Genomic DNA, 24,030 nt, shown 5'->3' with positions numbered 1-24,030 from the left:
TAAATAAACATGGGTAACGATTTTATAATGGGACAATTAATCAACTTCTTTCTGTTTATTTTTGGCCATTTTATAGATGTCCTTTATGAATCCCCAGCAGGCATTGGGCAGAAGTGAGGGGGGCACAAATAGGACAAGGAGAAGCCCTTCTTTTTGAGTTTTCCTGTTCCAGCCTTCCAAGACAGCTGAGCAGCGGGTGGTGCAAGCAGTCTGGAAAGCTGATTAAAACTTAGAAACCGGGCCGGGCGGGGAGCGATCTTCATTAAAGGCTGGGCATATAAACAGCCCCTCACTTTTCTTGGGGCTTCAACAGGCAGCCGTTGTGGGTTCCATCACTCCATAAGTGAGGGAACTGCCATAGGCATGTTGGCTGAGTGAAAATTTCATTTTCTCTATTTATTTGGAGCTATTTTGTTAACCTTCCCAATGTTACTCAGTGATCTTCATGTGGCTAAGTGGGGATTTGAACCCTTGTCTCCCAGGTCGTAGCCCAACACTCGAGCCACTACACTATGCTTGCCCCCCCACTTGTGAAAAACCTACTGGTAAATGCAAATAAACAATTACTACTAATAATAATAATGATGATGATGATTATGAATAGTCCTTATAGAATCATAGGATTGTAGAGTTGGAAGTGATCCCAAAGGTCATCTAGTCCAACCCTCTGCAATGCAGGAATCTCAGCTATCATGCCCGGTGGTTATGGAAGTGTTGTGGAATAGAAAGATGCAGTCTCTGCTTTAGGGTCCAAGACTCCACAGGGCCTTTGCAGAACCACTAGTGATTTCTTAGCCAACTGTGCTGTCCCAATGAGGCCCATGAAATCCAATATGATGTAGTGGATAAAGCAGGGATGGCTGACCACTGGCCCTGGTACCAGATAAGCCACCCCAAAAAACAGCCCCTCCCAAGACCCATACATTTTGCTGGTGATGGTATTGCAAAAATAGCATTCAATACAGGAGGCAAGATAGGGAAGTTTAAACTTCTTCACCCTGTTCAGGGTCCCCATAGGGAGGTCAACTGAGCACTCACCTGAGTTTTGCAGAGACATAATCATAGAATCATAGAATCATAGAGTTGGAAGAGACCACAAGGGTCATCGAGTCCAACCCCCTGCCAAGCAGGAAACACCATCAGAGCACTCCTGACATATGGTTGTCAAGCCTCTGCTTAAAGACCTCCAAAGAAGGAGACTCCAGCACACTCCTTGGCAGCAAATTCCACTGTCGAACAGCTCTTACTGTCAGGAAGTTCTTCCTAATGTTTAGGTGGAATCTTCTTTCTTGTTGTTTGGATCCATTGCTCCGTGTCCGCTTCTCTGGAGCAGCAGAAAACAACCTTTCTCCCTCCTCCATGTGACATCCTTTTATATATTTGAACATGGCTATCATATCACCCCTTAACCTCCTCTTCTCCAGGCTAAACATGCCCAGCTCCCTTAGCCGTTCCTCATAAGGCATCGTTTCCAGGCCTTTGACCATTTTGGTTGTCCTCCTCTGGACACGTTCCAGTTTGTCAGTGTCCTTCTTGAACTGTGGTGCCCAGAACTGGACACAGTACTCCAGGTGAGGTCTGACCAGAGCGGAATACAGTGGCACTATTACTTCCCTTGATCTAGATGCTATACTCCTATTGATGCAGCCCAGAATTGCATTGGCTTTTTTAGCTGCCGCGTCACACTGTTGGCTCATGTCAAGTTTGTGGTCAACCAAGACTCCTAGATCCTTTTCACATGTACTGCTCTCAAGCCAGGTGTCACCCATCTTGTATTTGTGCCTCTCATTTTTTTTGCCCAAGTGCAATACTTTACATTTCTCCCTGTTAAAGTTCATCTTGTTTGTTTTGGCCCAGTTCTCTAATCTGTCAAGGTCGTTTTGAAGTGTGATCCTGTCCTCTGGGGTGTTAGCCACCCCTCCCAGTTTGGTGTCATCTGCAAATTTGATCAGGATGCCCTTGAGTCATAATGAACCTTTCTTTTCAGCTGTGTTCTTTGTGAGGGTGGGCAAGACTATGAGGTGGCCACACAACAGTGGTGTGGGGCCCCCAATAGTTAGCCTCAGGCCAAAAAAAGGTTGGCCACCTCTGGGATAGGAAAACAAGGGTTCAAATCTCATTTCTTCCATGAAACTCATATAGGGACCTCAGCCTAGCCTGCCTCACAGTGCTGTTGTTTATGTCGGGAGTGAGCATGGCAAGGTTGAGCTGACCCTTTTCTTCTTAGCCTGACGTGGTTGGATTCCTGGGGAAGGAGGGAGAGGGTGCCTGGAGGATATATATACTGCATGAAACTTCTCATTTCGTTGGACTTGCTGTGGACTCACCATGCAAATGCCTTCTGCTATCCGGAGAGCAGAATAAACTCTTTCTTTGAACCAACCTCGGTGTCATTTGACTTCCTTCCTCCTGTCCCAGAGCAATGCAGACCCAATTGGTGAACTCCAATAAGGCTACAGAGCCATTGTGGGGAAAGGTGAGGTCCGAGGAGAGAGCTGAAGACAGAGTGGTGGCAGCCCACAGCTGCTCTCAAAGAGAGGCCTGACCATAATGGAGAGCAAAATAGAGTTGGTAGAGAGTCATTTGATGGAGCAACTCCAACGCTACAATTTTGTGATTCTATGACTATAAAAACTAAACCAAAGCAAACCAAGGCTGGTATGGAATATTGCATTCAGAAGAATATTTTTTTTTCCTGACAAAGCTAGTTTTCAGGATATTTGTGATGAGATGCAGACAGGTAAAAGGGATGCGGGTGGTGCTGTAAGTTAAACCATAGAGCCTATGACTTGCCGATCAGAATGTTGGCGGTTCGAATCCCCGCGACAGGGTGAGCTCCCGTTGCTCAGTCCCTGCTCCTGCCAACCTAGCAGTTCAAAAGCACATCAAAGTGCAAGTAGATAAAGAGGTACTGCTGCGGCGGAAATGGCATTTCCATGTGCTGCTCTGGTTCGCCAGAAGTGGCTTAGTCATGCTGGCCACATGACCCGGAAGCTGTACGCCAGCTCCCTCGGCCAATAAAGCGAGATGAGCGCTGCAACCCCAGAGTCGGCCACGACTGGACTTATCCGTCAGGGGTCCCTTTACCAACCATAAGAAATGGTAATGAACGGTGTGGTGCACCTCACTTGCAAAATATCTCTGGGGCACAAGCCTGGGCAATGTGCCTGGAAGTCCTGGGCTGCCCGGATGACAAGACCCGCCTCATGGCTTCGCTGATGGGGTCCAAAGGAAAGCAGAGCAAGATGTTTGGCTGCAGGAAGGAGATGTACAAGCAGGAGTATAGTAAAGGGGCGTAGGGGTCCGCCCGGGGGCCACCATGGAGGGGGGTGACAAATTATCCAGGAACAATTACTGCCCTACTAGGGCGGTTCATAAAAAAAACTTCCTGCTCCAAAGGTCTTATCTTACTACACTAGGGATTATATAGCTATATGTGAAATTTCATGCATATCAGTTAATATCTTGACCCTCCTCCACAAAAATAGCTGTTTACTTGGCTGTTTCCCTATGTCGTGAAGGCTGAAATTTCAGTTCAGTGGAGCAGGGTCAAAAAAAGTTTTTTATGACCCGTCCTACTGCCCCACCCTCCGCTTGGCTTCCCAGGTCCTGGAAAGTCAGCCTAGGTGAAGAAAATGAGACGCTGCCGAGTAGACTAGGCCTTGCCTTGCCTTCGCCCCGCCCCGCCTACAGCCGATTTCTTCCCCTAGGCCGACTTTCTGGGCTGCTGAGGAGGCCTGCCAAGGCCGCTGCCTGTCCTGCACACCCCCTTTGGGCCCAAACCCCTCTCCGAAAAACCTTTGCTGCCCCCAAAAGTGGAGCGTGTGGGACAATGGCAGTGCTGCCACCCTGTTTTGCCCACGTGTGGCACAGGGAGGAGCAGCTTGGCAGGCCGGCCTCCCCTTTGCCCCCAGCCTCCCCTGCGGGAAGTTAGGCCCCCCCCCCCAAAAAAAAGCAGTTGTGTAATTAAAAGATGAGAAAAAGCAGCAAAGCTATTCTGTGGCTAATTGACCAATTAGGGTCTATTAATGAAGTTCACACTTTTGACAACCAGTCTGATGCTTTTGCAGAAAAATATTCCTGTACAGCAAACTGTACATTCCCACCCCTCTCCCCAAGGCTGGATTTTATTTACTTTTGTGTGCTGGTGTATCTGTGTCTCCCTTGTATCTATTAGGGACTATTCTCTCGCCTTTCCTTTGATATCTATGCTACTGATTACTTCTGCCGTTTTAATTTTAGAGAAAGTTTTTAATTTTAAAAGGATCTGTACTATAGAATAACACTGGTAACAATACATTGAAGACAAGTAAATCTTTTGGGGAGGGTGGTCCCAGAGCCCTAGCGCCCCCACCCCAAAGACTTTGGCACTCTTTTGTTCTGTCCTCCCCCAAGGTCTTTCTCTCTATCTGAGCTGGATCCCTGCCTGTTACGTTACATGCGGGGAAACTGCATGTAAAGTCTTTAAGTTGTTCCTGCGCGCGCCTGACAAATCTGCCCCATTGTCAAAATTTATTTTCCCCACCACCTCCAGTCTCCGTTGTTGTGTGTCCTGGCTGAGGGGGGAAACAAAAGACGGATGGTCATCGGTCAGGGATGGTCTAGTTGAGATTCCTTCATTGCCCCAGAGGGTTGGCTAGATGACCCTCAGGGGTCCCTTCCAACTCTACAATTCTCTGGATGCAAGGGGTGCATAGGATTGCGGCCCATCTTATGCACCGTCGGCTCGGGAATAAGGCCCACTGATCATGATCAGACTAGATTGCTGCTGTGCAGTCCTGTTTTTTAAATAAACCTTTTCCTTTTCAGATAATACAGAGCATGGTGAAATCACAATAAATAAAACCTGCCCTTCAGTAGTTTCAAGCACTACTACTGGTTCCACATAACATCTGTACTGCATTGTTTACTGTGACAGCACCTGCACTTTGGAACTCCCCGCCTACATGCCTTTGCTAGACTCTTTTCAGGCACCTGCTAAAAGCATTATTCTTTAGGCAAGCATACCTAGATGCTTAGGAAGTAGAAGTAATTTTAGTCTTAATATTTTAGCTTTTGTATGTTTTAAAGTAGGATTGTTAATTTTTCTTGATTTGACTGCTGTGGGTTTCCCCCCCTTTTTTCTTTTGGTAAACCACTTTGCAGGTTTTTTTTTAAATACATTTTATTAAATAAATAAACAATAAATATAAATAAAATAACACAAGTCAAAACACAATCCATCCTGTAGATTTAAGTATCTGTCCATAGTCGCCTACTTGTTATCAGAGGCCCAGAATCCACATTCCTTTGTAAGAAAACATGAAATAACGTAAAACCATTTTTGCAGGCATTTTTTTAAAAAAATCAATGTGCATGTGTGTGGGGGGGGGGGGTGACAAGAAATTTTCTGCACCAGGTACCACCTGACCTTCCTCTGTGTACAAGGAGCCATCCCACTGTCTTAGGGACTCCGCTCTGGATTTGTATAGGGTTTATTTAAGGAGTAATGCCTTTTCTTCTGCCGAAAATATCCCACAAGGCAGCAGAGGTTTAAGATCAGAATTTTCCTTCTCCTAGAGGACTACTTTCCCAGGTGGATGAGTCCCATCTGCCCCTCACCTCCCTCTGCAGGACATGCAGAAACCCCCGTTGGACCCACTATTGGTTTGATCCGCTCCATCCGCCAGAGCCTGTCTTCACATGCAGGGGAAATACACTCTGGATTTCTGCAGGGTTTACTCTTTAGTCTTTTCTTCTCTGGAAGATGTCCTGCAAGGCAGTGGCTACTGATTTTTCCTCAGGGTTTACTCCCAGAGCCTTTCTTATGAATGAGTGTAGCCGCAAGGCAGTGGAGGTTTAGAACAAGAGTTTTCCCTCTCCAAAATTGGCCACCTTCCCAGGATGATGCAGAAACATAAACCTATGACTGAAACCATGAAAGGCTCAAGGAGTACCAAGGGGGGGAGGGGCTCTGATTGTTGGGATACTGCCAGGGAGACAAAGGCCATCATGCCCCCAAGCCGCCTCCGTTGCGATCCATCGACCTCCCGTAGATAACGCAGTATCAGTCAATTAGCGACACGAAGCCTCAGAAATAGCTTGCCACATTCCAGAGCTCGTGCACGCTCTATCAGCAGAGTTCGCACAACGAAAGATGCACTCAAGAGAGCATATTTACAAGTTTATTCAGCGTTGGTCAGAACAAAGAAAAAACATGACTGCCTGCTTCGATGTCTCAGGCACAGAGAGAAAACGAAAGCATATACAAAAGAGAAACTTCCTGTGAACAGGAAATACGCAGACTCTGTGATTCACAAAGCCTGCTCCCTTTTAAGGTGGAACAGAAATATCCTAACACTGATTACATCAAGAAAAATGTTCAGCCAATTAGATGTAACTCACCTCAAATTTCTTGAGAGACTTGTGGAAGAGAGAAATGTATTTTTGTTTATGTATTCAATAAAATCCCAACAAACAGAGACAAAAATGGTCACCTTTGTTTTTCCTTTCAAAATATGGGTGCAGCAGGTGAGCTTTTCATATAATGCAATTTTCTCTATATTACTCCACCATAATGAATTTGAATAGATTTGTGGAATCCTGTGTTGAAGCCATCTGAGTTGGTGGCCATTGTGGCTTTTTGTGGGCGCTGTCTCCATAGTTTAACTATACACTGTGTGAATAATTATCTTTTGTCTGTCTGTCCTGAATTTTCCAAATTTCAACATCATTGAATTTTCCTGGGTTTGAATATCATGAGAAAGAGACTTTCTCTCTCTCCTCAATGTATAATCTTTTGCACCTCTATCACGTCCCCTCCTTATTTTCCTACTATGATAGCACAGGGCATTTTGACTGGCTGGCTCAGGATATTCTGGGGTATTAAGGACAAAGAGATAGGGTGAAGACAGGGCTGTGGAAGGCTTTGAAAATAACAGCACAGAACTGGTGCTTTAGTCATCTTTGTGCTAAAAATTACATTTTTGTAACACCAAGACTAGATGGTGGGGTGTGTGCCTTAATGCAACACAGCATTGCTATATAATCAAGATGTCACAGCATCATAATGTTGCATGCTGGCTGAGAGCTCGCTCTCTCTCTCTCTCTCTCTCTCTCTCCCCCCCCCTCTCTCTCCCCCCCCCTCTCTCTCTCTCTCTCACACACACAGCGCCATTTCATGATGGTGAAAGAATGACAAGGAAAGCCATGTGTTTGGTTTGTTTTCCCCATAATGTTAATTCAATTATTTCTGCTTCGATGAATGAAGAATTTGTTTAAAGAAGTACCAGTGATCCTTCCCACCTTATCATGTTTCCAGGCGGGCTTTGGATCTTCAGCAGCAATAGAAAGGTGCTGCATTGATGCTCAGATACACTGAGACCCAGTGTGGTGTAGTGGTTAAGAGCAGTAGACTCGTAATCTGGGGAACCAGGTTCACGTCTCCGCTCCTCCACATGCAGCTGCTGGGTGACCTTGGGCTAGTCACACTTCTCTGAAGTCTCTCAGCCTTACTCACCTCACAGAGGGTTTGTTGTGGGGGAGGAAGGGAAAAGGAGAATGTTAGCCGCTTTGAGACTCCTTTGGGTAGTGATAAAGCGGGATATCAAATCCAAACTCTTCTTCTTCTTCCACATAGCTCCGCCTATTCCAGGGCTAAGCACTGAAAACAGGTTCCAGAATTAAGTCCTGAGAAGACCATAGATGACCTGAAATTTCTTCATGGAACTTTCTAATCCCCAAGTGAAAGCTTTGGGGAGAGCAAAAAGTTTCATGAAATTGACTCCCGTTCTCTCTGTTGCCACCCATACTTGCTTTATGGTGCAGGCAGCAGCAGTTCCACTTCTAGAAGTCCTGTTGCCTGGTAGAGAAGACCTTTCTTTCTTTCTTTCTTTCTTTCTTTCTTTCTTTCTTTCTTTCCTTGAAAGGCTCCAGAGCCAGGGGCGTAGGAAAGGGGGGGGGCGGCCCACCTCAGGTGTCATCCTTGAGGGATGTGACAAAATGGAACACCATGGGGGCCTGGCCTGCAGCGTGCCTGAGCCACGCGTCTCTCCTGGGAGTAACGTGGTTGCTTGGGGCCCCGCACTGCCCGAAACGGCAGCATGGGGCTTGTGTCTGCCAGGCAGACTCCATGGGCAGCTCACCGCGCCACCCCCTGGGGTGGATCGCTGCAGTGCCCTGTGCCCAGATTGCCGCGGCACCCCTGTGGGAGGATCGCCCCACCCCTGCCGCTCCGGATGCCAGAGCAGCTAGCTACACCCCTGTCCAGAGTGAAGGCACAATGCATTGCCATCTCTCTGACTTGGTTTCATGACACTTAGTTTACTGCCCTTGCTCTCACTTGACTTCATGACAATTCCATGATGCATCCAGAGTGAAGGCAATACCCCCCTGCTTTTACTTGGGATATTTTCAAGTAAAAGAAAGGAAGAAGGGCTCCTTCTTCAGGGTTCCAGCAGGGCTCCTGATGCCATGTTTGCATGATACTGCCCTCTCTGCCAACATGCCCCTCCTCCTCCTCCTCCCCATAAGCAGCAGTGACTCACCTGATGGGAGGTCAGGAAAGTGCCTCCATCCCCCATGCCAGGGGTGTACAAGCTGTGGCCCTCCAGATGTTTCTGGACTACACCTCCTATTAGCCACAGCCAGCATAGCTGTGATGGCCTGGGATTCGGATTCGGATGCTGAACCTGAGGAATCCCAGCCTGCACAGGATTCCCTGCCTCCAGAACCAGCTGAGCTGGGGCTGGGGCATGAGCCCGAAGGGTCCTCACCTGCCCCAATGCCAACCCGACTTTGTGTCATGCAAAGATGCACCAAATTTGTGTGTGTGTGTGTGTGTGTGTGTGTGCTTGCAGATGCATTGGGGCTGGGTGGGGGTTTCAGCTCTGCTCTAGATAAGATCTTCTCCAGATTGAGCCATGGCTTTGGTGGCGATGTGCTCACTTGGCGATGTGCTCACTTGGTGTTTATGTCTGTGCCATGAGATTTCATTCATTAATGGTTTGTGAAGTCTGCTGTGATTGTTGAATGGGGATTGCTATGTAGAGAATGATTAGAGGGCTGGAGAACCCTGCTTGCTGCAGGAGAGAGAATTCATCTCCGTCTTTTTAGTTTACCGGATAAGAAGGTGAAGAGGTGACTTAATGATGCCTCATCAGGGCCTTCCCAGGGAAGAAGAGTATTGGGGACTAAAGAGCAATTTCATCCAGAAGAGTGGAGAGAGGCAGAACAGAAGCTGAGATCAGCATGGCACTGACGTCTCTTGACAAATTCAAGGAAGGAAGGAAGGACTGAGGATGATTCATTGTTTTGGAACACTTTCCCATGCCTGGGATGGGCTGGCAAGGTTTGTTTTCTTCTCTTTTACATTGCAGTTCTCAGCCTTCTAAAGATGTAATTCATGGATTGGACTGAGGGCATAATAAGTGATGAACATTGCACCAGGAGTTTCTGGTGCAGGCAGCAATAGAATCGTGGAATCGTAGAGTTGGGAATGACCCCAAGAGTCATCTAGTCCAACCCCCTGCAATCCAGGAATCTCAGCTAAAGTCTCCATGACAGACGGCCATCCAGCCTCTGCTTAAAAGCCTCCCAATGACTGTTAGCTCCTTCTCCCTTAGTCTCAGTATTACCTTGTGGAATTCAACAGGGAGTAGGGGGACAAAAGCAGAAGTAGTTGGCTCTGCCTGTCATTGGCTCTGGCCCCACCCCGTTGGACTCCCTGCCTCCCACCCTACCAGTCCAAATGGGCACCAGCCAACACTCCATGGCACTTTACAAAAAAATGAGAGGATACATCTCTGCCCTGAGGGACAAGAGAGACATGAGAGAGAAGCAGAGGCAGAAGAGAATCTACTGCTGCTGACCTCTTGGTCATATCCTCAGAACCCAATATGGCAAAGAAAAAACCCCATTGATTGTTAGTATCATATTTTTATTATATTGTATGTTGAAAACTTTCAATAAAAAATCAGATAAAATGAAAGAAACTCACTAAGCCTGAGTTCTCTTTCTTTGTCTTTCTGGGCCGTATTTTGAAATATTAGACCCTTAGTCAGAAATTGAAATAAGCCAATGGAATTGCTCATTGCTAGGTCTGGAACTTTTTGTCAACTGTGTATAAAGTCTCCAAGCTGATGCCATCTGCCTGGGAACTGGAGTTGGCGTATTCTCTTGGTGCCAAGAAGGTTCATTCAAGCTGTGTTTCCATTTATACCCTCCCTCTCCCTCTTCTTCTTCTTCACTTTCAATACATATTTGATTATATAAAGGCTTTGGTTGACATTGGTAAGTACACTTGCAATGGTGGTTCTCTTGTGTTCTTTCAAATACAGTGGAATAATTTTTTAAAAAGCTTATGAAGTCTTTGCCCCTCCTCCCAGTTGCTCAATTTTCAGGCTACAAAGCCAGGAGCAAAAGCCTCCATCATATCTCTGTTATAAGGAGCAATTGTTCAGACCAGGCTGCAATCTGGAGGCATCTTACCGCCTTACTAAGGCTAAGAAGGTCAGGTTCTGGTGAATAGCTGTGTGCATAATCTCCAGGGAATCCTCATGCACACTGCCTTTTGTTGAATGAAGAAAGATGGCATATAAATTAATAATAAAATAAATAAATATATGAAATATATAAAAAATAAATTACATAAGAAGTATAGTATGGATATCAAAGAAGCCTTTATAGCTGTTGCTGAATTTCTCCCCATTGGACAGGTTTCTCTGCACCATAGCAGGGATGGAGACTCACTCCAGGACTCACTGGGCATAATAAGTGATGAACATTGCACCAGGAGTTTCTGGTGCAGGCAGCAACAGAATCGTGGAATCGTAGAGTAATGGCTCCCTGGCCATTACTCATGCTGCCTGAGGCTGATGGCAGTTGGAGACGAACAACTTCTGGCTTCCCCACTCCTGCACTATAGGGAAGACCCTTATACTGACCCATTGCTTCATTGAGCTGGCTGGCCCTTGCCCACACTGGCTGGCAGCACATCTCCAGGGATTCAAGCAAGGGATTTTCCCAGTTATTTCCAGAGAAGCTAGCATTTGATCCTTTTGCATGTACAGTCATACTTTGGGTTACAGACGCTTCACGTTGCGCAATTTCGGGTTGTGCACTGCGCCGAACCTGGAAGTACCAGAACAGCTTAATTCCAGGTTTCGGTACTTGCACATGTGCAGAAGCGCTGAATCAGGACCCATGCATGTGCAGAGGGTTGCGAACGCTGCGGGTTATGAACGTGCTTCCCACACGGATCATGTTTGCAACCTGAGCGTCCACTGTATACAAATATATACTGTTGGTATGAAATAAGAAGAAACAGAGTTTACTTAATCTTTTAGTTCCTCTTGTTTATTGGAATGTTGTCATCTGTGCCTACATGTGCATTCATTAAACATTCCTAAAATAAATGCAATCTATGCATTTATAAAAATATCCATATAAAAATATATGGATATTTTTATGCTGAAAATTCCTTCCATGGTTCCCCACCACCACCACCATTGCCCATCAATTAACACACAAATAGAGACCGAATCTGAGAAGCATTCTTACGGGTTCAGGGCTTCTGTTGTGCTTACCTTATCTTTAAGGTGGTGAAAGGATTTTGTGAATGTCCTTCCTTCCATTCTACAAATCATCTGATGCAGCCTTCCCAAGTGCCCTCACTTCTTGGAATTCTTCAGATGGGCTTTCAAGTGTGGGAAGCCCATTATGGTCCTGTCAGCTGCACTCCTGATCAGCAAACACACTGATCTCAGGCACTTGGTAGACAACCTTCATGGCCCCTGTCAAAGTCCACGGGAAGATGCCCCAATGCAACTCCTCTCTTGGAGCTTTTTTAAAATCAGGAAGTGGGGGAGACATGTTTAATGGAAAGAACACACAGCTGTGAGCCACCTCATGGTGAGAAGGTAAGCTCAGCCATGTACCCACTGAAATTATAAAGAAACAATCTCTGCATAAAAGAATTTACAGAACAATGAAAAAGTGAAGTGCTGGGTGAGATGTCACTTCTGCTGGTCAACATGCTGGTGGGGATTTCAGTGTGTCAACTCAAGCCTGGTGAAGTTAATGGGCCCCATTCTGGAGGGGACTATGGATTCAGCAGATCCAATATTTCCTCTGACACATAGTGTTCTGTTTTGGGGGCTATTGCCAGCAGAAACAACACAAGTGGTATATATTTTGGGGCTCTCAATACAGGAGTACAACAAGGTGCTGTTCCATCCTAACAACCTCCATCCAGTGAATCTGAGGGTTAGGATTTCTCTGCTAATCATTCCACTGCATTGCAATTTTCTCAGCCTCTTTCCACCAATGATCCTGCTATTGACTTTGCTTCAATTGCTTTCATTCCATGCAGCTTTAATCACAGCTTTCCAACTCAAGAGTGATCCAAGAAGACTTGCAGTTTTATTTTGTTTGGGTGGAGAAATGCCATCTTCGAGAACGCTTGCATTAAAATTGCTGCTACCTCCCTTGTCTACTTCATTGCAGCTGTAATCTCTTAAAATTCTAATTGTGATGACATTTTCTCCTCAGCACATGATTGGAAAGCAAAGGAGAGGATCACACCCACTGCACCCCTAGAAGCCAATCAGCTTGCATCCTGACACGATCTTCCTTGGGTAAGTGGGGGTTCTTCTCTTAGCACATGAGACTAGATGAAACATGGAAAGCTCCACTGTATGTTACTTCATTCATGGTGTGGACTTGTCTGCATTAATCAAAGCGATGGCATTGTATCTGTTCTAGGCAAATGTGGTGCCTGCCAGGTGGACTCCATCTCCCCTCAGCCTTGGCCATTGAGCCGGGGGTGGTGAGAGCTGCATTTCACCAGTACCTGATGGACTTCACGTCGGCTACCCCTAATCCAGGCTTGGGTCATTTACTTTGGTTTTTACTGGATCCTGGGATCTACTAGACAGAGCCAGGTGCAAAACAGTGGCTGAAGTGGGCATCCTTTCTGTTGTGTGTTCAGGATCATATGTGCTCACGATGGTATTGAGGCAATTATGTGTGGTCCCACTTTCAGTACAGTGGATTCAGGGTGGTCTTCCTGCTTCATTTCCAATCAGAGCATATATATGCCAGAACTTTCTATAACTTTTCATGCCCCAAATGTTCTAGTCTGGGGTGTGTGTTGTCCCATTTTTATTGTGTTATATTGCAAAAGTGACCCTTCAAACAGCAATAACTCAACAACATTGTAGAAGTATTGCATAACAACTAATAAATCAGAATGATGTGTGGATGGTCCAGGGGATGGACCATAAATTCATGGCCATTACGTCTATGACTTGTTGCAGAATACAGCTGCAAAAGAACACCACCAGTTTTGAGGCTCTCTGAGCAGATGTACCTCTGACCATAGGCCTCTGTACCTCTGACCAGGAATAGGTGATCGGTACGAGAACCAAGCTCACAAGCCTTTTCAAACAAATATCACTTCTGGTTCCCACCCACCTGCACCTGGTTATGCAAGACTTTGACTAGGGGTGGTTTCTCAATGTCTGAGAAATGGAAAAGGGGAGTGAAGTGCACTTTAAAAGACATTTTGTTGTGTTGTTGTTGTTTTTATTTTGATTATGTATTTTGTGGTTTTATATTCCGATTTTATTCTGTGAACCACCCTGAGACCTCCAAGTATAGGGCAGTATATAATTTCAATAAATAATAATAATAAAAATAATAAATAAAATAAATAAAAAAATAAATACATACATACATACATACATACATACATACATACATACTTTTAAACTGTACCACAGGGCTGTTTGTCTGGTCATATTATTGAATGTTCCCCACAAAAAAGTCTCTGAATGTGGTAAACAAACACATCTGGCAGATGATTATACTGAACCTCCCCCCCCCCACTCTGATGTGTTATTTTGCCATATACAGTGGTCCCTGTAGTTACGAACTTAATTCGTTCCAGAGGTCCATTCTTAACCTGAACCTGTTCTAAACTAGAGGCATGCTTTCGCTAATGGGGCCTCTTGCTGTCGCTGCACCGCCGGCACACGATTTCCCTTCTCATCTTGGGGCAAAGTTCTCAACTCAAGGTAACTCTTCCAGGTTAGTGGAGTTTGTAACCTGAAGCGTTTGTAACCTAAGGTGTTTTTAACTTGAGGTACCACTGTACGGGGGAGTTCTTTCTGGGTAAGTGCATTCAAAATATGACCACAGTCCAGCATTCTGCTACTTCATTCTACATAACATGGTTGTGGTCCAAATTTGCGGCAGAATGCAATGGTAGTTGACTAGTATGCAGCATTCTGGAGCAGATTCCCCCAGGTGCTGGAGGACTACAACTCCCCCCGTCCCATGCCATTGGCAGGGCTGGTTGCGGGTGATGTGGGTTGTAGTTTAGCAATGTCTGGGGACCCAATGGGAGGAGATGCTGTTTTCAAGCAAAGACAGGGAAGTCCATTGTCAAATGCTTCCCTGTACTGAAAACATGTAGAAAACTAGCTCACTAGAGGGATGTTGAGGCAACAACTTTTCAGTGTGCTATGTCTTTGCCTGCAGGGAAATTTTAGTGGAGATTTTAATTTGATGGACATTAGGAATGTTATCACCCCACCTGGGGTCAGAAATGTACCATCTATTGGACCAGAATGTTTCATTTTCAACCCTGCAATGATTGAGGGCAGGAATCAGAGATTCAATCTAAGGTTTTTTTTTGGGGGGGGGGACCTGTGGCGCTCCAGGTGTTGCTTTAGTCCCCATCACTTGCATCCACATAGCCCAGCAACTTCTGGGAGGCCACAGGCTCTCATCTTGTGATTATTGTAATGGAAGTACCGGTAGATAATGTTTGCTGGAGCTTTCCAATGAAAATTTGCAGTGGACCTTGGTTGGCTCTGTTTATGTATGTTGCCTTTTCAGCAAAGGCGGTGTTAAGCGGGTGAAGGATAGACCTTGTGTGTATTCCTCTCTCCTCTGCCAATTGAGTGTGGCTTGGCGTCTCCTTGTGCCTTTCTGCAGGGGGCAATGGGAGTCGGAGGCTTCCTTTCTCAACAGGAACAACAAAGTGAGCCCTCTCACTGCTGAGCTGTGCAAGATGTCTCTGTTACAGTCACACACACACACACACACATTTTTTGCTCCCAGCCTCTCTTTTCTTCTTCCAGCCTCTCTCTTCCCAGGACAGTCAAAGGAGACAAGAGCAGGTTGTGGTTTGTACAGTACATACCAAATCCTAGACTAAAATCTGTGAACTGTCAGCTTGATGCAGGTGGTGTGTGAGACAGCAAACATCAGAGCTGACTGGGCTTAGGCAATTTCTCAGCATGACAGCTCTCTGGAGGGAACAAAGGGATCTTTCAATGCAGAACAAAATTTAGTTCCTTAATGAAAAACATCAGGATGATTCAAGCATCACCTCCACAGCAAGTTGGGGGCTAAGGCTGGGAAGTCATACTGGAGCACGACTCATCTGGTTTATGTTAGCAAAAGGTGCTGTGATCTCTGGCTATGTTAGAAGCAGAGAAATGTAGTTATTAGTGTTCCCAGTGGGAGCCTCTAGGAATGTCCTGCACCAAATCTCATTCCAAAAGGTATCATTGATTCTGTCCTAGGGTCAGAGGAAAGGCAATGTCCTAGTTCTGTTCCTACTGCAGTGAAGAAGAAGAAAGCAGTATGGGGACTTTGAAGGATGAACCAGCAGAAACAACTCTCACACGTGACGTATTTTAGTCCTTGCGCCATGTTCTCCCTTCCTACAGGCTAGGCAGGCTTAATATGCCTCGTGTGCAAGTATAACGGGCAGGCTACTTTATGATTTGCAGTGCACATTCTATCTGTTTGGATAGGGCTGAGTGGAGAACCACTGGCATCAGGGTAATGATGGAGGAGAAATTTGGTCCCAAACTGGTTCGTGGATCAGAACGCATCTCACATTTGGGCTACACCCATCTCCGGATTTTGTTGTGCAGTTTTGGGGCACAGAAATGACACCCCAAAATATGTGTTGTTGTTTAAAAAATTGGTATGAACTGTGAACAAATGGGCTGAAAATTACTGATAAATTAATATTTTTCATTAAAAGTGCACACAGCATGTATTGTTAAAATTCTTCACCAACGTGGGATGGAGTTGATGTAGGATTGACTGCAGGGCCGTCTGTACCCGGGGGTGCAAGGGGTGCGGTGCACCTGTGCGCTGAATTCCAGCGGGCGCCAAATGTATTCTGGGGGATGCCAAATGTATACCTACTGTATACTGGTCCCTCTTGATCAGTGGCAGTGAAAAGCAATGGAGCGAAAGTCCTCCATCGCTCTGTTACTCCGCAGTGTCAAATATTCCAAACGAGTCAGGAAACAAAAGCAGTTATTTCCATTGCGTCATTGTTACAGGTGAGCGATTTTCTTTCCCCCTTCCCAAGAAAGCTCAACAACCTTGGCTTTTCCCCTCCCCCCAAAAAGCTCAACAACTTTGAGTTGCCCCCCCCCCCCAGCAAAAATTCTGGGGACGGCTAAACTAAATTTGGGGGGTGCTGGGTGGATCTTTGCACCCTGGTGGTGCATATGCTAAAGACAGCCCTGATTGACTGTACCTGAAACTGAAATGGGACAGAATGAGGCTGCTCAGTCCATCTCTGTGGTGGAACAGAGTTTCCTGTAACATATGTTGTGAACCGCCCTGAGATCTGCAGATAAAGGGCAGTATACACATTTCATAAATAAAAATATGTGGTTGGGAAACCTCAGGCCCAGCAGCCAAACGTGGCCCTCTAAGCCTCTCTATTTGGCCCTCAGGAGTCTCCCCCAACCAACCCCACCTGAAGCCACACCTCTTCTTCCCCAGGCCACACCCCTTCCTGACCCTGCTTTGCACTTTCCTTGGGTGTTTCTACCTGGCTACAGGGCATCCTTGAACTCCGATAAACCTGAACTCTACTTGCATATCTGAATGGGGGGAGGGAGGGAGTGCGTGTCAAGAGGCCTACTGAGAAATTTACTTTCTTGTTCCATGCACTTTTGCCACCCACCAGCACCATATACTCCCCAGAAAGATGCCCATAAAGGAATGCAGCTGTCTGCTGAAAAAAATCCCTCCTCCCAGCTCTAGCAGAAGCAGTGATAGACAAAGCCATGATTAGGTACACACTTTGGTGAACCCATTCTCCCCACTTCACAGGTGACCACATGATCCCCTCCCTCTGCCCATTTCAGGTTGGTTCAGCTGAGCAATTATGACTGGCCCAAATTCACCCAGAGAGCTTCATTCAGAAACAACAAATTCAACGTTTTCTTCAATCATAGGTACTATACTAATAATCACACTAATGGGGGCTTTCTGACCAATCCTTCAAAGAAAATATTTTAACACCCTTCTCCCAAAACTGAGCATGCTCAATAGTCAAAGAGTGGAAACCACAAAACCAGGCAGAGGGGAGGTCTCTTGAATGCCTTAAAGGTAAAGGGAGCATTAGGTCCAGTCGTGTCTGACTCTGGGTTGCGGCGCTCATCTCGCTTTATTGGCCAAGGGAGCCGGTGTATAGCTTCCGGGTCATGTGGCCAGCATGACTAAGCCGCTTCTGGCAAACCAGAGCAGCACACGGAAACGCTGTTTACCTTCCCTATTTATCTACTCGCACTTTGAGTGCTTTCGAACTGCTAGGTTGGCAGGAGCAGGGACTGAGCAATGGGAGCTCACCCCATCACGGGGATTCGAACTGCCGGCCTTCTGACCAGCAAGTCCTAGGCTCTGTGATTTAACCCATGGCGCCACCCACGTCCCCTTGAATGCCTTAGCCTCCACTAAATTTCACTTAAGCCCAACCCAGAGTGATTCTGGAATGCCTTAGGTGAGAGAAAAAACATTTGGAATTTCGGGGAAAGAATATAGACGAAATACATGGTGGCATTTTTGCAAGTGACAAGAGCATAGTTATTGCATAACTTAATGTAACTTACGTTAAATAGCAGACAGTGAGACAAAGGGTGTAGCATCTGGCAGAAACTGAATGGCAACAGAATGGAAACAGCACCAATTAGGATTAATACAGGTTGGAATGGAAATTGCTCCCTTTCTGCAATATTCTTCATTCCCAAAATGAAGAGGGAATGTGTACAACTTGCCACATTAATTGCATGTAGAACTAGTCATTCTCCAGTATGGCTATAAAAGAGAAAAGTACAGACCAGTAGGCAGGGCCGTCTTAAGCATATCTGGTGCTGTGGTGCAAAGATCCCTACGGCCCCCCGTTTCCCCCCGTTTCCCAGAGTTGTCGACCTTTTTTAAGGGGGGGGGACCCAAAAGAAGTTGTTGACCTTTTTTTTAGGGAGCTGACACCACGCTTACACATTATATCTAACAACCCCTTAGAACAAATGAAATAAAATGAAAAGGCAGAAGAAAATCTAATGAAGTCCTCCATTCCAAAGCAAGACTCATTCAAGACTCAGCAGTTCTTCTAATTCATCCTCATGATTCAAATCACCACATATCAAAAGTTTAAGCAATCACCCGTTTGTTGTTCTTTAAATAAATTAATAAAGGCACAGAGAATGAAGTTCCCTGCCAATTGGTGTTTAAGTACGAAGCTGACATTTTCAAATATTGTGGGGGGTGGGGGTGGGGGTAAAGCAGTGACATCCTGAACCTAAAAAGGACCCAAAACTTGGGTCACAAAGGCTGCAGCCCTAACTGCGCTTACCTGAGAGTAAGCCCTGCTGAATCTAATAGGGCCTTACTTCTGAGTAGACAGTAGCAAGACTGCAGCAAGAAACACAGTTGGGAATTAGGGCTGTTTTAAGTCTCAGCCAGAGGAAAATATAATATTGGAGATTAGGGAGAAAGGAATAGGAATAGATTGGGGGGAGGGGGCTGACGAGGTAGCAAGATAAGGCACACTTTCTGGGGAGCAAGTCTCACACACAGTTGCTTGGGGCGAGGACTGCAGTGCGTGCGTGTTTTTCAGAAAAGCGTAGAATTGGAAGGGACCCTGCAGGTCATCTAGCCCAACCCCCTGCAATGCTTTTTAGCTTGCATTGATCTCAGAAACCTTCAGTGCCTTTTTTTTTAGTTGGATAGGCAATTAACAGCCTTGTTTCACAAATAAGGGAGAAGGAGGGTTGCTGGCTTGGTTTGGTTTGCCTTTGTTCTAGTTTCTAGCATGTGCTTAGTACCGTAGTTTCAGGCTGTGAGCCACCCTGATATCTATGGGGGGGGGGAGTAGTAGTAATGGTGATGATAGTTTTCGCAGGGATTGGAGTGAGTGGGTGATGGCCAGCTGCTGGAATGAATGGGGTTGGTGCTAAATGGTCTGGCTTGCTTTACAACCCCTAGGGACCCTGTTGGGAGGGCGGAGAAGGAGCTCACCCCCCAGGAAGAGGAAGAAGAAGAAGAAGAAGAAGAAGAAGAAGAGGAGGAGGAGGAGGAGGAGCGATGGAAGGAGGCTTCCCTTCCCCGGGTTAGAGTTGCCCGTAACATTAAACACAGGGCACGATTCCAGGGAGAGAAAGAAACCAGGGCAGCAGCTGCTGTTACTCATGGCTGAGGCTCAATGTAGCTGAACAGGACGGGCAAGGGGACCCTGCAAGTAGGGCTGCCAATCCAGCTAGGAGGCTCCATAGCCAGAGGAAGAAGGGGGGCGAGTGGGGGGCCCTCTCTTCTTCTTCTTCTTCTTCTTCTTCTTCTTCTTCTTCTTCTTCTTCTTTCTTTCTTCCTTCCTTCCTTCCTTCCTTCCTTCCTTCCTTCCTTCCTTCCTCCTCGCACTCCGCTTCCCCCTCACAAATCACCCGCCCCCCTCTTCCCACAGGGCAGGCAAGAGAGAGAGAGAGAGAGAGCGCTGCAGGCCAGCCAGCCATATACCGGTAGTTGCTGGGGCGCAGCTTCCATCCTAAGCCGCTGCAGGGATCGTTCTCCTCCTGCGGAGGCTTGGGAGGCAAGCAGCACACCAGCCAGCCATATGGTTGCGAGGCGCAGCTGGCGGGTGCAAAGAAAGGGGAGTCGGCCGGCAAAGCCGCGCAGCTCCCCCACTTTCTGGGGTGTCCCTGAGAGGCCAGCACCCTGGCGCGAGGCGCCAGTAAGCCCAATAGGAAAGACGCCTCTGCCAGTAGGTTCTTTCAAGAGATTACATCAGTAGTCCTAATATGGTTGGAGATGGTGCTCTGATGGGATTGTTTTGAATGAAAATGACGTAACTCTACTGACGAGTGAGCCAATCGTGATAGGGTTGGACTTAGCCAGGACGCTCACAGAACAGCTTTATAGAGGAACACCTCTATATCTGCTGGTGTTCTCATGGATATATCCTTCCCATCATTTTTCATGCCCACGACACATTCTGCAGCTATAATCAGCATGATGGAGTGTGTTTGATGTGCAGACGCCATAGGGAAGAGGACTAATGATCGCCAATCATCTTAGCACTTCATCATCAGAACATTAACAGATAGTGGGTTCCTGGGATTGTCATTCAGCCGGTGTGTGTTTGCCAATTCCAGGTCAAGCCATCCTTTTGCCATCCCATCCCATAACTCAGACATGGCTGGCAGTGAGGGGAGCTGGTGGAAAGGGATGCTTGAGGAATTCATTCTTGGTAAAACTTGAAAACTGACTTGTTGCAGCTCCCAGAATGATACATGGAACAAAATGTAGTTTTCTGCATTCTGGAAACGTTGCAAAATGATTATTGGCTCAAAATGTGTATAAAACATCATTTTGGTATATGGTTATGGAATGGAATAGAATTATGAATGCATGCATGTGAAACTGACATACTGTTGGTCAGAAACAGACTGATCCATCTATAGGCGGATTGTTGCAATCTGCATGTTTGTGGTCAGAAATGGAAATCAGTCAAGCAAATAGGAGCAGTATTTGTTCAATAGCTCTTGTTGTTTTGAAGTCCATGAACAATATGTACTTAATGATGGCGGTTTGGGTTTTTTTTACTAGCTTTGAGGTTTCTTTTACATTGAAATGAAAGCAAGTTACATAAATAGTTGTGCAGCTTAAGGTACATTGAATAGTGGGCAATGAGACAAACAGTGTAGCATTTGGCAGAAACAGAACTGCAGAAGAATGGAAAAAGCACTAATTGCAATTAATACAGGTTGAAATGGAAATTGCTCCCATCCTGAGCTGCAAAGTCTTGAGAGGGTCACCTGCCTGATTTCCTAGAGACAATATTTCCACTGTTATAATAATAATAATAATAATAATTTATTATTTGTACCCCGCCCATCTGGCTGGGTTTCCCCAGCCACTCTGGGCGGCTTCCATAGAAACAAAAAATACAGTAAAATATCACAGATTAAAAACTTCCCTGAACAGGGCTGCCTTAAGATGTTTCCTAAATGTCAGGTAGTTATTTATCGCTTTGACATCTGCTGGGAGGGCGTTCCACAGGGCGGGCGCCACTACCGAGAAGGCCCTCTGCCTGGTTCCCTGTAGCTTTGCTTCTCGCAATGAGGGAACTGCCAGGAGGCCCTCGGAGCTGGACCTCAGTGTCCGGGCAGAACGATGGGGGTGGAGACGCTCCTTCAGGTATACTGGGCCGAGGCCGTTTAGGGCTTTAAAGGTCAGCACCAACACTTTGAATTGTGCTCGGAAACGTACTGGGAGCCAATGTAGGTCTTTCAAGACCGGTGTTATGTGGTCTCGGCGGCCGCCCCCAGTCACCAGTCTAGCTACCGCATTCTGGATTAGTTGTAGTTTCCGAGTCACCTTCAAAGGTAGCCCCACGTAGAGCGCATTGCAGTAGTCCAAGCGGGAGATAACCAGAGCATGCACCACTCTGGCGAGACAGTCCGCGGGCAGGTAGGGTCTCAGCCTGCGTACCAGGTGGAGTTGGTAGACAGCTGCCCTGGATACAGAATTGACCTGTGCCTCCATGGACAGCTGTGAGTCCAAAATGACTCCCAGGCTGTGCACCTGGTCCTTCAGGGGCACAGTTACCCCATTCAGGGCCAGGGAGTCCCCCACACCTGCCCGCCACCTGTCCCCCAAAAACAGTACTTCTGTCTTGTCAGGATTCCGTTCCTTTTTCTTTCATGGGTTTGCACTTGAATGCTGGTTTATTTTGCTGGTGGCTATTAGAAACAGAATGCCGGACAGGGCTCTCCATGTGTCTTTTCTGAGTTACTCCTCCCTCACTGACCACTTTGCTTTGGAGGGGTGGACAGAAGCCCATAAGTACTGCTCTTCCTGGCTCAGCTCAGTCTGGACCTGCTCTCCTTTCTTCACTAAAGCTGCTTACATGAGGACTAGGAACTTGCTGTCATTAACCTTAAAGGCCAGGATTCTCAGCATGGCTATGCACCAGATGAGGCTGAACTTTGAGCCAAATGGGGCATATTGAGATGGACACAGGTACAGGCCGCCACAGACTGCTGAAGTAGGGCATGCCATTTTAAGGGGTGTGTGAAACTTAATTTTTGCTGAAGGCTGAGTTGGATGGCTCAGAACAAGCCACTGGGCATGAAGGAGAGACTGGCATGGGGCAGGATACCCTGTGAAAAGGCCCAAACCTACCCTGACCACTGGCTATGTCTTCCCAAGAGAAAGGATGAGCTTGCAGCTTGACTCCTCTTCCTGCCTAGGTCCATCCCTCTAGCAGTGCTCCTGCCTAGAGATGCCAGAATCCACTGGCTGTTGTCAAAGAAATTTCGCGTGGCAGACTATGCATAAAAGTATATTGGATTCTGCATTTTGGCCAAGGACTCTCTGATTCTCATGGTGTCAGAGACCACTCTCTCAGGTGTCTGAATAAGATGAATCTATGCAGTTTTGTTTTATTTCCACAGTGGTATTTCTGCCAGGGGGGGCTCGTATATATCCCCAAAATGGGACATTTCATGGGCAGAGAGACAGTTGGGAGGGAATCAAACTTGGCTAACCAAAGATCCAAAAAGCAGAATGGGGAGGAATTGGAGGGGGGGAGGAAGCAAGTGTAAATTTCCATGCTCTCGGCAGGGTAGGCTCATATTTTGAAAGCGCTCTCTCCCCTCTCCTCTCCTGCCAGGTGCGGCAGACTTTGAAAATGCCTTCACTCACAGACACAGCCCCCCATGCCCCCCCCCCAGGTCTTCCCCTCTGCAAAGGGGCAGAAGATGGGGAGCCAAGCTACTCTGAAAGGGCCTTGGGCAAAACTGCAGCCAGGCCAGGCAAAAGACGGCAGGTTAGCTGCAGGCCCATTGCTCCTTTACGAGCAGCTTAAATTGGGACTCCTCCTAGCAAAGGGGGAAAACATGACAGCTTAATTGGTGATCCTGGAAATTCAGGGCAGTTGGAGAGTATAAGATCAGTGCTTTTTTTTCAAAAAAAAAAAAAGTTTAGGGGTACTTTCATTTTCCTACTCATATTGAAATACTGTCCCTCAATGAGGCCAAACTTAGATGCACAAAATGTTTAGGGGTATGCGTCCTCCTGCATCCCCCCAGAAAAAAAGCACTGTTTGTAATACACATCATTTACACATTCATTGACATGTAATGACTGCTGTCCTAAACAGGAGCCTCTTCCCTTTTTTTTATTCCCGAAGTATCCTTCATTGTTTCTGAGTGCATATAACTTGTCAGTTGGGAGCAGAAGTCTATATGCAAAACAGCTAATGAATTGGGTGGGATTTGCTTCTGAGTAGGCCTGAAGATTGCAGCCAGAAATGGCTTTGTAAGGCACCATTAGCCACTTTAACTTTGCCTTTAAGGTTCCTGGAGTCTCTTTGTTGTTTGTGCTGCAAAAGACTAACAGAGCTGCCCCTCTGGAATTTCATTAACATTGAAAGGGAGCACACAGGGAAGGTAATTGATTTGTAAATATCTGTGGATGGAGGAGATATGCATGTCTGTTGGGTGCTACAATTGTGCAAAATAAAGCAATTACACGGAGGGAAAATACCAGTGAACAGAGGTTGTAATTTTGCAAGGATCCTGAGCGTTAGCTGTTAGCATTCCCAAGCCCAGCACCCTCACAGAACTAGAATTCTCAAGATTCCCTGGTGAGAAAGAACTCCTTTTAAAGCAGCCTGGTCTGTATGGGAGACATGCCCTCCACTGCTGAAATGAAGGAAAAGATCAAATGGAG

General features: G+C 46.5%; 2 protein-coding genes across 15 annotated transcripts in view; one reads left to right on the top strand and one right to left on the bottom strand.

Annotated features, from left to right (window-relative positions):
• Positions 1 to 24,030, bottom strand: part of HMG20A (high mobility group 20A) — an 848,022-nt gene that overhangs the window by 297,726 nt on the left and 526,266 nt on the right. The gene's annotated exons all lie outside the window — the stretch shown is intronic.
• LINGO1 (leucine rich repeat and Ig domain containing 1) overlaps positions 1 to 24,030 on the top strand; it is a 632,098-nt gene that overhangs the window by 410,736 nt on the left and 197,332 nt on the right. For both annotated transcript variants that reach the window (XM_083399015.1, XM_083399016.1), the window contains exon 3: positions 12,529 to 12,614. The gene's annotated coding sequence lies outside the window, so the exon portion shown is untranslated. The remainder of the gene's footprint in view (positions 1 to 12,528; positions 12,615 to 24,030) is intronic.

This window comes from Podarcis tiliguerta (genome assembly GCF_965153285.1).
Source record: "Podarcis tiliguerta genome assembly, chromosome: 9".
NCBI lineage: Eukaryota > Metazoa > Chordata > Lepidosauria > Squamata > Lacertidae > Podarcis > Podarcis tiliguerta.
This window is presented reverse-complemented; position numbering and strand designations above follow the sequence as displayed.